The sequence below is a fragment of the Urocitellus parryii genome, chromosome 2 (assembly GCF_045843805.1).
Source record: "Urocitellus parryii isolate mUroPar1 chromosome 2, mUroPar1.hap1, whole genome shotgun sequence".
NCBI classification, from domain to species: domain Eukaryota; kingdom Metazoa; phylum Chordata; class Mammalia; order Rodentia; family Sciuridae; genus Urocitellus; species Urocitellus parryii.
The window spans coordinates 215,937,886-215,951,158 of record NC_135532.1 but is presented as its reverse complement, the minus strand read 5'-3'; the positions used below and the strand labels follow the sequence as shown (position 1 = coordinate 215,951,158).

General features: G+C 41.8%; 1 protein-coding gene across 1 annotated transcript in view; it reads right to left on the bottom strand.

Moving 5' to 3' along the window:
- Ifnar2 (interferon alpha and beta receptor subunit 2) overlaps nt 1-4,876 on the bottom strand; it is a 32,122-nt gene extending 27,246 nt beyond the window's left edge. The window contains exon 1 of the mRNA XM_026393545.2: nt 4,597-4,876. The gene's annotated coding sequence lies outside the window, so the exon portion shown is untranslated. The remainder of the gene's footprint in view (nt 1-4,596) is intronic.
- Between the last annotated feature and the right edge of the window lie 8,397 nt (nt 4,877-13,273).

Here is a 13,273-nt window from a genome sequence, read left to right as displayed (position 1 = left end):
TTCTGTAGTGTCTATTGTGATATTTCCTTTTCCATCACATGTGTTAGTAACTTGAGTTTTCTCCTTCTCTTCGTTAGCATGGCTAAGGGTTTTTAAATTTTATTTGTCTTCTCAAAGAACTAACTTTTTGTTCTTGGATAGGCAGAATTAAAATTGTTAAAATGACCATACTACCAAAAACATTATACAGATTTAATGCAATTCCAATCAACACCCCAATGATATTCCTCATAGAAATAGAAAAAGCAGTCATAAAATTCATCTGGAAAAATAAGACACCAGAATAGTTAAAGAAATCCTTAGCAAGAAGAGTGAAGCAGGTGGCATCACTATACCAGATCTTAAACTATACTATAGAGCAATAGTAACAAAAACAGCATGGTATTGGCACCAAAATGGTAGACCAATAGTACAGAATAAAGGACACAGACGCTAACCCACATAATTACAGTTATCTGATATTAGACAAAGGTGCCAAAAGCATACATTGGAGAAAAGATAGCATCTTCAACAAATGGTGCTGGGAAAACTGGAAATCCATATGCAAAAAACTGAAATTAAACCCCTATCTCTCACCATGCACAAACCTCAACTCAAAGTGGATAAAGGACCTAGGAATTAAACCAGAAACCCTGCATTTAATAGAAGAAAAAGTAGGCCCCAATCTCCATCATATCGGATTAGGCCCCTACTTCCTTAATAAGACACCTATAGCACAATAATTAAAATCAAGTAATAGAAACTAAAAAGCTTCTTCTCAGCAAAAGAAACAATCAGTGAGGTGAATAGAGAGCCTGCAGCTTGGGAGCAAATTTTTACCACTTGCACATTAGATAGGGCACTAATCTCTAGGATATATAAAGAATTCAAAAAGCTAAACTCAAAAAAACAAAACAAAACAAAACAAAAAAACAAAAACAAAACAAAACACAAATAACCCAATTAATCAATGAGCCAAGGAACGGAACAGATACTTCTCAGAAGGTGATATACAATCAATCAACAAATATATGAAAAAATGTTCAATATCTCTAGCAGTTAGAGAAATGCAAATCAAAGCTACTCTAAGATTTCATCTCACTCCAGTCAGAATGGCAGCTAATAAGAATACAAACAACAATAAGTGTTGGTGAGGATGTGGGGAGAAGGTACACTCATACATTGCTGGTGGGACTGCAAAATGGTGCAGCCAATATGGAAAGCAATATGGAGATTCCTTGGAAAACTGGGAATGGAACCACCATTTGACCCAGCTATCCCATTCCTCGGTCTATACCCAAAGGACTTAAACACAGCATACTACAGGGACACAGCCACATCAATGTTTATTGTGACACAATTCACAATAGCTAAACTGTGGAACCAACCTAGATGCCCTTCAATAGATGAATGGATAAAGAAAATGTGATATATATATATATATATATATATATATATATACACACACACACACACACACACACACTCACACATATATTATATATATATGTGTGTGTATATATATATACATATATACATATACACATACTCATATACATACAATGGAATATTACTCAGCAATAAAAGAATAAAATTATGGCATTTGCAGGTAAATGGATGGCGTTGGAGAAGATAATGCTAAGTGAAGTTAGCCAATCCCAAAAAACCAAATGCTGAATGTTTTCTCTGATATAAGGAAACTGATTCGTAGTGGGGTTGGGAGGGGGAGCATGGGAGGAATAGACGAACTCTAGATAGGGAAAAGGGGTAGGAGGGGAAGGGAGGAGGCAAGGTGGGATAAAAAAGATGGTGGAATGAGATGGACATTATTACCCTAAAGTAAATGTATGAAAACAAGAATAATGTGAATATACTTTGTATACAGAGATATGAATAATTGTGCTCTATATGTGTAATATGAATTGTAATGCATTCTGCTGTGATATATAACAAATTAGAATAAAAATTTTTTTTTTTTTAAAAAAGAACAACTCCTTGTTGTTCTTTCCCTTTCTCCCCTATCTCCCCTGCTGTACTTGGAAGGCTTCGGTTACCTCCTACTGTGACATTGTGCAGTGACATCTTGACTTCTTTTTACTACTGGTACCAGTGTGTTCTGGAAAGCCAGGGAAGCTTCTCCAGACCCAGCCTGAAGGATTGGTGCTGGGATAGGAGAGGAAAGAGAGATCAGTCTGACACTCCTAGGGGGTTTCCGTAAGCATCCTGCACACCCTGTTCCCTGTCCCTATGGGTGAGGTGAGGCACAGTCAACAGTTTGGGCATGACTCTAGTGCAGGCGCGCCCTGCTCCCCATCAGCCCTCTAATTTCCCATCTCACTCGCCCTGCCCAGCACAAATGCATCCTGCTGTCACATATAACAAATTAGAATAAAAAATTTAAAAAAAGAACAACTCATAGCTGATTATGTCTGGCAAGATTTATTTATTGCACTCTTTCTTATTGATTAGGGAGAATTTTCAAGATTTTTGTTGACTTGCCAGTTTCTAGTGGTTAGGGCACACTTAATTTTTTTTTTTTTTTTTTTTGGTACTTGGGATTGAACTCAGGGGCACTCAACTACTCAACTACTGAGCCCTATTTTGTATTTTATTAGAGACAGGGTCTCACTGAATTGCTTAGCACCTTGCTTTTTTGCTGAGGCTGACTTTGAACTTGTGACCCTCCTGTCTCAACTTCCTAAGCTGCTGGGATTACCACCTGCACATGAGATAGAGCACTGTGCACCACTACACCCAGTCACACTTAAATTTTAAACATAATTTTGGGCCCTCAGAATTGAAAAACAGTCAAGCAAACAAAAACCAGTGATAAAGCTTAAGGCTTTCTGGTTTATAAAGTAAAGCCCTGGCTTCCTGGGGTAACTGAGTGTGTTCGTTTTCCTGCTGGCTCCAGAGAACATTTTCAGTGGCTCCCAACTACTTATACCTCATGCTACATTCCTCTTTTCTCTACCCCTCCCCACTCTTAAGGCAGCCAACCTCCTCTACTAAATAACAACTTTTCCTTTATTTTTTTCCTGGATTGCCTACCACTAGTTCATTCTTAAGGAAGAAAAGACAGGGAAAAGAACAGTGGACCTTCAGTATCCCTTGGAGATTGGACCTAACTCCTAGTATACCAAAATCCAAGGATGTTCAAATTCCTTACATAAGATGGTGTAGTATTTGTGTAGAACCTATGTACATCCTCCTACATGCTTTAAATCAACACAATGTAAATTGTTGGTATGTTGCATTATTAGGGGATAATGACAAGGAAACATGTTTGTACAGGTTCAGTACAGACTGTTACTTGAATCTGCAGATGCAGAATCTGCAGATGAGGAAGGCTGACTATAATGTCAGGCAATATGCTAGTTTACTAATATTTAATAAATTATAAAGCCACTTTTTATTTTCCACATTAGAACATTTCTTTACTTAGAGGGCATTTCCAGTAGTATGACACATAGCATGCCTTACAGTGATTTTTTAAAAAAACTTAGTTACATATAATTTTAGTGGATCAATGGAATTTTAGTTTGGGTATTAGTTTTGATAAAACATGAAGATTAATAATAAAAGAACATACATGTCATTGACTCTTCAATAGTTTGAAGGTCTATTAATGTAACAGGAAAATAAACCCAGTGTGGTTTTGTGTGGATGTGAGTGATGGAGTACATATTTTAATATAAATTTCACTTCTAAGACAGTACCTCTTGGACTACGATCCTTCTGGTTTCTGTCTTAAACAAGGTACCTTTTGTCAAATAATCTGAACCAAATCTCACGCAGATTTTTCTTTAACTTTTAAATAAACGCAGGAGAAACTTTGGAGGAAAGACAGGTAAAGAATGAAGAGTCATGCAGATTTTTGATGATTTAAAATTGAAGACAGCCTGTAAACTACAGAAACTAAAAGTTCAAGCTACTTCCTGAGACAGAAAAAAATCTTAACCACAGCCAAATTGCTAGTGACATTTGTTAGTTTCCTTAGAGAAGATTTTGGTATGGCCTCTGCCATCTGCCTAAATAACTACAGTCGGATTGGCAAGGGTGGGACTGGGGACAGCTGGTGGGACAAGCTCCTGGGTCGTGACATGAGGGGGGTGGGGCAGCAGGACTCTGGTGCTAGAAACAGTACCTCCCACCAGGTTCTGTCCCAGGCTCAGGCTAAGTTTTAAGACCTCTTGCTAAGCAAAACAAGGACATCAAATTTAGTAAAACACAAAAGGAGGTGAGACATCCATAATTTTTCAATGAAATCATCGCCAGCGCAATAAATGGATGGGGGGGGGGAGTCAACACTCTAGGGCAGATAACTGGTTTGCTCTGAGTAGAAACACAAGCTAATCACCCAATATATGCAGAATATCGTGACATTATGTCATCCCTGCCCACCCAAGAGGGGCCCGCTCTTGGGTGGGGCTGCGGGGTCGCTGGAGCGCAGGAGCCAAAATGCCCAGGACAGCGAGGCTGGGCAGGAGGAGGCGGAGTCCGGGAGTGAGGCAGGAACAGGAGGGGGATTCCGGGAACTAACTGCAGGCACAAGGCCTCGGTTCTACTGCAATCGGAACCAGCGGCCTCCGCCGCGACCCGCCGCCCGCGCCTTACCCTGGCAGTTCGCCCCGCAGCGCGGCTCCGAGACGCTCCCCTCCGCCCACTCCCGGCCGCGGTCGGCGCCAGGGTTCGGCTCCCGCGGCCGCGAGGGCACTGCTGGCGATCCCGGGGGCAGTGTTAGCAGGCGACCTCTTCTGACGGGCGCCGACTAGGCCGGCGTGGGGCAAAAGCGGTCCCGAGGCCGGTGGTAGCCCGCTGACCGCGCTGGGGAGGGTCACCTGAGCGCCCCGGCTCTCCTGGCCGCCGGGCGAGAAGAGCTGGAAGCCGGGGAGCGCCAGCTGCTGTCTACGGACGCGGGGCGGGGACTCCGGGCAGACGTGGGCGGGGCCGGGGCGGGGCCGGGGCGGGGCCTGGCGGGGGCGGGGCTACCAGATGAGGTAATTTGCATCTGCTGCTCACTGTCCTAACCTTTGCTCGCCTGGGTTCAGGGCGGTCCACAGAGGAAGGGCTGATGGATTCCTGTCTGTTTCGTTTACTGCAATGAAGTCACCGTCAGCGAAATAAATGGACAGGGGGTCAACACTCTAGGGCAGAGAACTGGTTTGCTCTGAGTAAAAACACAAGCTACGAATATCACCCAATAAATGCAGAATATCTTGACATTATGTCATCCCTTCCCACCCAAGAGGGATCCGCGTTCCCCGGGGCTAGAGCGGTACATTTACAGACATTCAGCACAAACGTGTTGAATGAATGAATCAGGGAAATGGATCCTCTCCTGTCCCCCAGCCCCCAACTTAAAGCTAGCGCTCCCCGGCTTCTAGCTTTTCTCACTACTTTTAAAAACCTATCTGATCATAATTCTCCAGTCAATAAAACAGGGATTAAAAATACCTACCATTCAGTTGTAAAGACTTGGCAGGTTGGGGGTTTAAGAAGGCCTTTGTAGACATGGTTACCCACCACCCTGATCCTCAGTGTGTCTTTCTTTCATGCTCCTACCCACGCTCAGCCCCTGCTTCTCAAGATGTTTCAGAGTAGGTGGACAGGAAATACAATATTAGTTCGTTTACCTGATATTATATCCTTTCAACTTCCAAAACAGAACATGAGGCAGCTTTCGGTAACATGTAAGTATATTCTGGCCTGGCGTGATCGTGCACACCTGTAATCCTAGGGGCTCAGAAGGCTGAGGCAGGAGGATCACAAGTTCAAAACTGGCCTCAGCAACTTAGCAAGGTCCTATCTCCAAAAAAAAGGTGGGGGGCACCAGGGATGTGGTGGTTAAGCACCCCTAGATTTGCTCCCAGGTACCAAAAAAAAGTGTATGTATATTCTAAATATTAAAGATATGAAAATGGAAATGTTAAAATCATTTCCAAGAAGAGGAGGGAAATGTTATAAACCTAGCCTATGATAATTAGGCTTTCACTTTTACCTTCTGGTGACTGAGGAAAAAGAGAACTCCTTTTCAGATTATGCTTCATAATTTTTGTAGATGGAATAAGAAGGAATATTTTCATCTGTGGAGTCTAACCTTGGCTGATACTCCTTTGTAGGATAGGAACAGGGGTATTCATAAAGTGAATGCCACCACCCTACCTATCATGTTACGCTGGGCAGAATTCCCACCAATCCCACAAGATTGAAGGGAACTCATTTGGGATCTTTGATTCCTTACAAAAGACATTCAACATTGACAATGTTTTCAGCCACTGTTTTAGAGAAGTTTCAAAAATATCCTCTGTAAGTGGGAGAAAGACAATCCAAAACTCCATGTACCCTTTTATATAAACATATATATTAATACAGAAATTGTCAAAATGTTAACTATGATTAATTGGAGATGGGGCAAACAGATCAATGAAACAGAAGAGGGAGCCTAGAAACAGACCCACACAAATAGTCAACCAATCTTTGACAAAATAATAAAGCAATTCAATGGAGAAAGGATAGCCTTTTCAACAAATGGATCTTAAGTGTCCCCCAAGGTCCTGTGTGTTAAAGGGTTAGACCCCAGCTTGGTGCCATTGGGAGGGGGTGGAAAGTCTAAGGGGAAGGGTCTATTGGGAGGTCTTAGGGTCACTGGGGGTGTATCCATGAAGGAGATCTTGGACTCCCTGTCTGGTCTTCTTCCTCTCTCTTTCACTTCCTGGTCATGAGGTGAACAACTCTGGGCTTCCTGCTTTGATGTGCTGCTTACCACAGACCCAATAGCAATGAAGACTCCATCAGGGACCATAACCTTGGAAACTAGGAGCCAAAATAAACTTTCTTTTCTTGTTAAATTACAGTTCCAGAAAGCTAACACTCACAAATTGGATATGCAAAAAGATGAATCTAGACACAGATTTCACATTTTCCACAAAAACTAACTCAAAGTGGATCACGGGCCTAAATATAAAATATAAAACTTGAAAACTATTTCCCCAGATAACACTGAGGAAAATTTAGGTGACCCTTGGGTTTGGTGATGACTTTTTAGACACCACACTGAAAACACAATCCTTGAAAGAAAAGAAAAGAAAAAAAAAAGATAAATTGGACTTAGTTTTAATTTAAAACTTCTTCTTTGTACAGACACTGTTAAGAAGAAAAAGTCAGACTATAGACTGGAGAGTGGGAGAAAATATTTGTAAAACACGCATCTAATAGAGGGCATGTATCCCAAATATACAAAGAACTCTTAAGGTAAGCATAAGGTAAGCATAAACAACCCAATTAAAAACTGGGGAAGGAATTTGAACAGACCTTTCATCAGAAAGACAAGAGATGAAAAAATAACATATAAAAAGATTCTTGCTGGGCATGGTGGTGCACACCTGTAATCCCAGTGGCATAGGAGGCTGAGACAGGAGGATCACAAGTTCAAATCCAGCCTCAGCAAAATCGAGGTGCTAAGCAACTCAATGAGACCCTGTCTGTAAATAAAATGTAAAATAGGACTGGGGATGTGGATCAGTGGTCGTGTGTCCCTGAGTTCAATCCCTGCTCTCTGCCCCTCCCCCACAAAAAAGAGATTTTTAACATTGCACATCATTAGGGAATTACAAATTAAAACAAGGTTTGCTGTGCCCCTATTAGAATGTCTAAAATCCAGAAGACTGACAACCCCAGATGTTAGTGAAGCTGGGAAGCAACAGGAACTCTCGTTTCTTGCTGGTGGGAATGCAAAATGATACAGCTACTTTAGAAGACAGTTTGACAGTTTCTTAGAAAGCTAAAACATCTTACTTTGTCCTCCAGAATCATCCATTTACATGTTCAGGCAGAAACCTACACATAAACATTTATAGCAGCTTTATTAATAATTTTTGCAACCTTGAAACAATCTTTGCAACAATTATTTTACAAACTTGAAGCAACAATTGCTTCAACATCTTAATGATTGTTTCTTCAATAGTTAAATGGATAAGCAAACTGTGGCACCTCTATACAATGGAATATTATTCAATAATAAAAAAGAGATGAACCACTAAACCACAAGAATACAGGGAGGAACCCTAAATGTGTACCACTAAATGAAAAATAATCAGTATGAAAAGGCTACATACTATATTACTCTAATCCTATGGAATTCTGGGAAACATCAAGCTATAGACATAGTGAAAAGTTGAGAAAAAAACTCAGTGATTTCCTGGATTTCAAGGTGAACAGGATAGAGATGAATAAGAGGAGCCTAGGAGAGATGGGTGACAATCAATCTTTTGTAGGATTCTATAACGATGTCTACATGTCATTGTACATTTTCCAAACCTCTAGAATGTTTGACACCAAGAATGAATCCTGATATAAACCATATGACTTTAATTCCTAATAATGTATCAATATTGGCTTGTCAATTGTAACAAATATTCCATACTCATGCAAGATGTTAGTTATGAAGAAAACTGCATGGAGGGAGATGGGATAGATGGGAAATCTCAGATGTCTATAGTCAAATTTTTTTCCTGTAAACAGAATGCACATCTGCTTCTTCCCCTAGTATATATTTTCCTAGCATCTCCCATGCCAAGCTCTGCTGAAGGTGTTGGAGACAGTGTGGGCTATATGGTACAGAAGGAGTCACTGTCCCCTCACATTCTAGTGGGGATGACGATGCCTATGCAAACCCTGGAGTGCACAAGTTAATTTCAGGATGACATGAAGGCAAAGCGACAGGTGATAAGCTGCAGAGGGCCTGGGAAAGCGGAGGACATGAGACAAGGCAGTGTGGAAGGCCCTCCCTCCATGGAGGACCCCTGAGCTGAGACCTGAACAAGGACCATCCTGGGGCTGTGGTCCACAGGGCTGGGCTGGAAGAAAAGCAAATGCTGAAGTCCAAAAGGCCCAGCCAAGGAGGAAAGGAAGGAGTCCTCCGTGGGGTTGGGGTGACTTGTCCCTTGGGCTTGAGCAATGGTTGGATGGAGTATCATACTTGACATGAGAGACTGAGGGAGCTAAAGTAGGCTGTTGGGACAAGGGTACGGATTTTACTTTATTTTTTAATGAATAGATTGTATTTTTTTAACCTTTATTTTATTTATTTTTATGTGGTGCTGAGGATGGAACCCAGAGCCTCACACGTGCTAGACGAGCACTCTACCACTGAGCCACAAACCCAGCCCAGTTGTATTTTTTTTTAAGATCAGGTTTCAGTTTATGGAAAAAAAAAAATGAGTGGAAGATAGAGTTTCCATATAACTCCTTTTAATATCCTCCTCTGCTCTGCCCTGACAATTTCCTATTATTATATTAACATTTTGCATTAATGTGGCACATTTGTTACCATTGATGAACATAATCCATACATTATTATTAACTAAAGTCCATGGTTTACAGTAAGTTTCAATATTGTTATTGTATGGTCTGTGATTTTTGCCAAACATAATAACAACTGTATTACTATATTCCACAGAAGAAGAGATTTTTTTAATATTTATTTTTTAGTTGTATTTGGACACAATACCTTTATTTAATTAATTTATTTTTATGCGGTGCTGAGGATGGAACCCAGGGCCTTGCACGTGCTAGGCGAGTGCTCTACCGCTGAGCCACAACCCCAGCCCCCACAGAACAGTTTTACTGCCCTAAAAATTCTCAATGTTCATTTGTCCTTTCCTCAACTCCAGGCAACTATTGACTTTTTCAAAACTGTCAATTTTTGCCTTTTCTAGAATGTTATCTATTTGTAATCATACAGTATATGGCCTTTCTATAGTGACTTTTTCACTTAGCAATATGTATTTGAGGTTCTTCCATGTCAGGTTGTGGCTTGACAGCTCATTTTAGTGCTGAACAATATTTTATTGTCTGAACAGTTTGTGTATTATTCACCTGTGGAAGAAAATCTTGTTTGCTTTCAGTTTGGACAATAATGAAGAAAGCTGCTATAAATGTCCACATGCAGGATTTTGTGTGAATATGTTTTAAATTCATTTGGTTAAATACCGGGGAGCTACATTGCTAGATCATACGGCAAGATATGATTAGTTTTGTAAGAAATTGTCAAACTGTCTTCCAACATGGCTACACCATTTTGCATTCCCACAAGCAATGAATGAAAGTTCCTGTTGTTCTTCATCACCACCAGTATTTGGTTTTGTCATGTTTTGGATTTTAGCCACCCTAACAGATGTGCAGTGGCATCTCAAAGGGTGGATATTTTTAAGGTGGGAGATGATAATGCATGCCCATGGTGTACGAGCATGATCCTGTACAGAGTGATACATTAATACTGGGGAAGAGTTGATATAAAGGTGAGAGTGAAGTTGCTGAGATGGGAATAGTGGGAAGCATCCAGGAACCTGGAAGGGTTGAACTTCCATAGGAGCAGAGACTTTGCATTTTATTTTATTTTTTTTATAACAGAGGAAAGGCACACACAGATCATGTGTTTAGATTTGGATTGAGAATGTAAAAGAGTTCCTGAGGGACAGCATCTGTGTATATATAGTTGCAGTTGGACACAACACCTTTATTTTATTTATTTATTTTTATGTGGTGCTGATGATCAAACCCAGGGCCCCACACGTGCTAGGTGAGCACTCTACCGCTGAGCCACAACCCCAGCCCCCAGCATCTGCTTTTTACAGGAAATATGTAGCAATGTGTTTTGCTGAGAGGTTGCATGGTAAGGGTCATGAAGGAGACTTGTGGAGAAAAAAAAAATTATAGATGTGGAATGTTCTTGTGTGTCAAATATTTCATGGTAGAAGGTAACTCAGTGAGCTGGAGACAGTTGTTTATGTGGGTTTGACCCTTCTTTTCATAAAATCTATACTCCTATAACTTTCTGCCCTCTTGGGTGGGGGATAATCAGTAAAAAGGGTGACACATTAGGAGTCTGGATCTGGTCCCAACTCTGGCATGATCTCCTTATAGGTTTACTTTTGAGGCCAAATGCTCAGCTCTGTTATCCTCTTGGCAGGTTCTGGATGAAGCTCCAGGTGGCTATCCCATGATAAGCTATGAACTTGCCCACAGGTGCATGTGTGAGGAAGGTGGGGGTCAGTTCCTCCACGGAGACTCTGCCTGAGATGTCCCAAACCCCCATTACCAGACTTCGCCTCTCTCTGGCAGCTGCCCTCCTTAGCCCAGACAGGTAGAGGAAGTGGGGAGGGGGAGGGCTCTTCTTCCGCTCAGCTGCAAGGTACCTACTCAGAGGGTGCTGCAACCAGGGTGAGCTTCTGGCCTTATTTGATAAAGTGGCAGCTGAATTCATCACACCCAGCCTCAACTCAGCTGTGCACACGTGACCCTCCATCTTTACCTCTGATTCTCAGAATAGCTTATTTCCTTCCTCTTTCACTGTCTTTTCCAGTCAGCAATATAATCTAGAGCTCGGTTGTACCTGAAGCTTCACCGTACCAGCCTTCTTTTGGGGAATGTACCAGAGCTACGGGGCTGCTATGGTCGTATGGTGGCTTGACCCTTCTCCAGGCTGGCCTGAGAAATGTACTCAAACAGTGCTCAAAAGAAAGAAAAAATAAAGTAGCAAGGGGATTTTAGCCAGTTTTCTCATCTAGAACATGTTGTTGGACCAATTGAAGTCTCTTGAGACTTTGTAGAATAGCATTGAGTTATTTTACATACACTGTACTGCATCTCATGTAGCAAGTTACTACAAAAATGTAGATTTCGTTAAAAAACGAAACTGAAATCTCACCAACTGCTTCTCATGTGCTTTGAGTCTGCCATCGGCCCAGCTGTCATGTCCAGGGAGATCTAGGCACAGGAGGAGAGGACCCATGACTCCCCGGGGGCCCTCCTTTCTAGGAGAGAAATCCAAGAAGGCAGGTAACTCACAAGAGGCTGGCAAGGTCTAATGGAGGTGTCTAAACTTGATCCTAGGTCCTGGTGAGGTTGGGGAGCAGGAACATCTGGGTGCAGCCTCTCAGAAAGTCCCCAATGTCACCCCAGGGAGAACTCAGTGTCTCCTGCAGGGACAGCTGTAAGAAACTCAAAGATGAATGCCCCAGGGACCCCCATTTCCCCACATTGCAAATATGAAGTGCTCTGCTAAACCTCTGGGGACCCAGAGGAGCTGGGACCCAGAGGATGCTGGCAGTGAGGGAACCTGGACTTAACATTCCAAGAATTTCTCTGGGTAGGAAGGACAAGCTGAAAACGACTTCCAGGGACCTATATGTTGTTGTCCCGTCCTTCTGGGCTGTCTCTTTCTGCCAGGAAAAAGGGATCATTATTTGTTTTCATACAGTTTTTTCTGATGCCCTTGAGTTCAGAGCCCAAATTGGACTATTTTGTTTCTGATCGATTGCTTGATCAGGAAGAGAGAAAGAACCATCCATTGGGTCTGACAATTGAGAAGGGAGAAAAGATAAATATATTGAAGTCCGATAAAGAACCAAAATTCAGTAAGATTGCCTGCCTTTGGTGGGAGGAGTTAATGATGAATGGCTCTGGGTTAGAGATGATGAGGCAGCAACATGGGAGAGATTCATGGCCACTGGGTTAAGATGAATGATTAGAGAGTTGGACTCAAGCTATAGGTGAGGGTTGGAGTTAGGAATGGAAGTCCAGTGAAGGGGTGTGAACTTCAGGGTAGAGGTTCTCCACGTATAAAGTAGTGGGGGTGGTATGGTATTTGTTATCATGGTGGTGGGCAGGTAGTACCAATATTTGGGGGGCAGAGGCCAGAGATGCTGAACATTCTGTATTTTTAGGACCACTTCCATGATAAAAGTGGTCCTGAGCCTGTTAAGACTCTTGAGTCCTCGATGTAGGTAAAAAACCTATTGGTAATTAGTTGAGCTTAGAACCTAATTCTTTTTTACGTTTAATCATATGTTTTGTTTATGATGAAATGGTCACTCCTGAAATTCTTATGAGGAAGTCCTAACACCCAATGTAATGGTATTTGAAGGCAGAGACCCTTGGGAGGTAATTAGATCAGAAGGATGCAGTCCTCATATGAGATTAGTGCCCTTATAAGAGGAGAGTAATCAGAAAGAGCTCTCACTCTTTCTCCACCATATGAAGACACAGCAAGAAGATAGCTATCTGCAATCCAGGGTAACCTGGGGGTAGGTGCTGGGTATTGATTCCACGTCCTCATGCATACCAAACATATACTTTACCCCAGGAATTGAATCATGATCTTGGAGAAATAAATCTCTGTTGGTTAAGCCACCCCATTATGCTTTTTTTTTTTTGGTTATAAAGCCAAACAAACTCAAAACAGTATGATTTTAATATCACCAATTTTTCTAGGAATGTAATTGCTGCACAA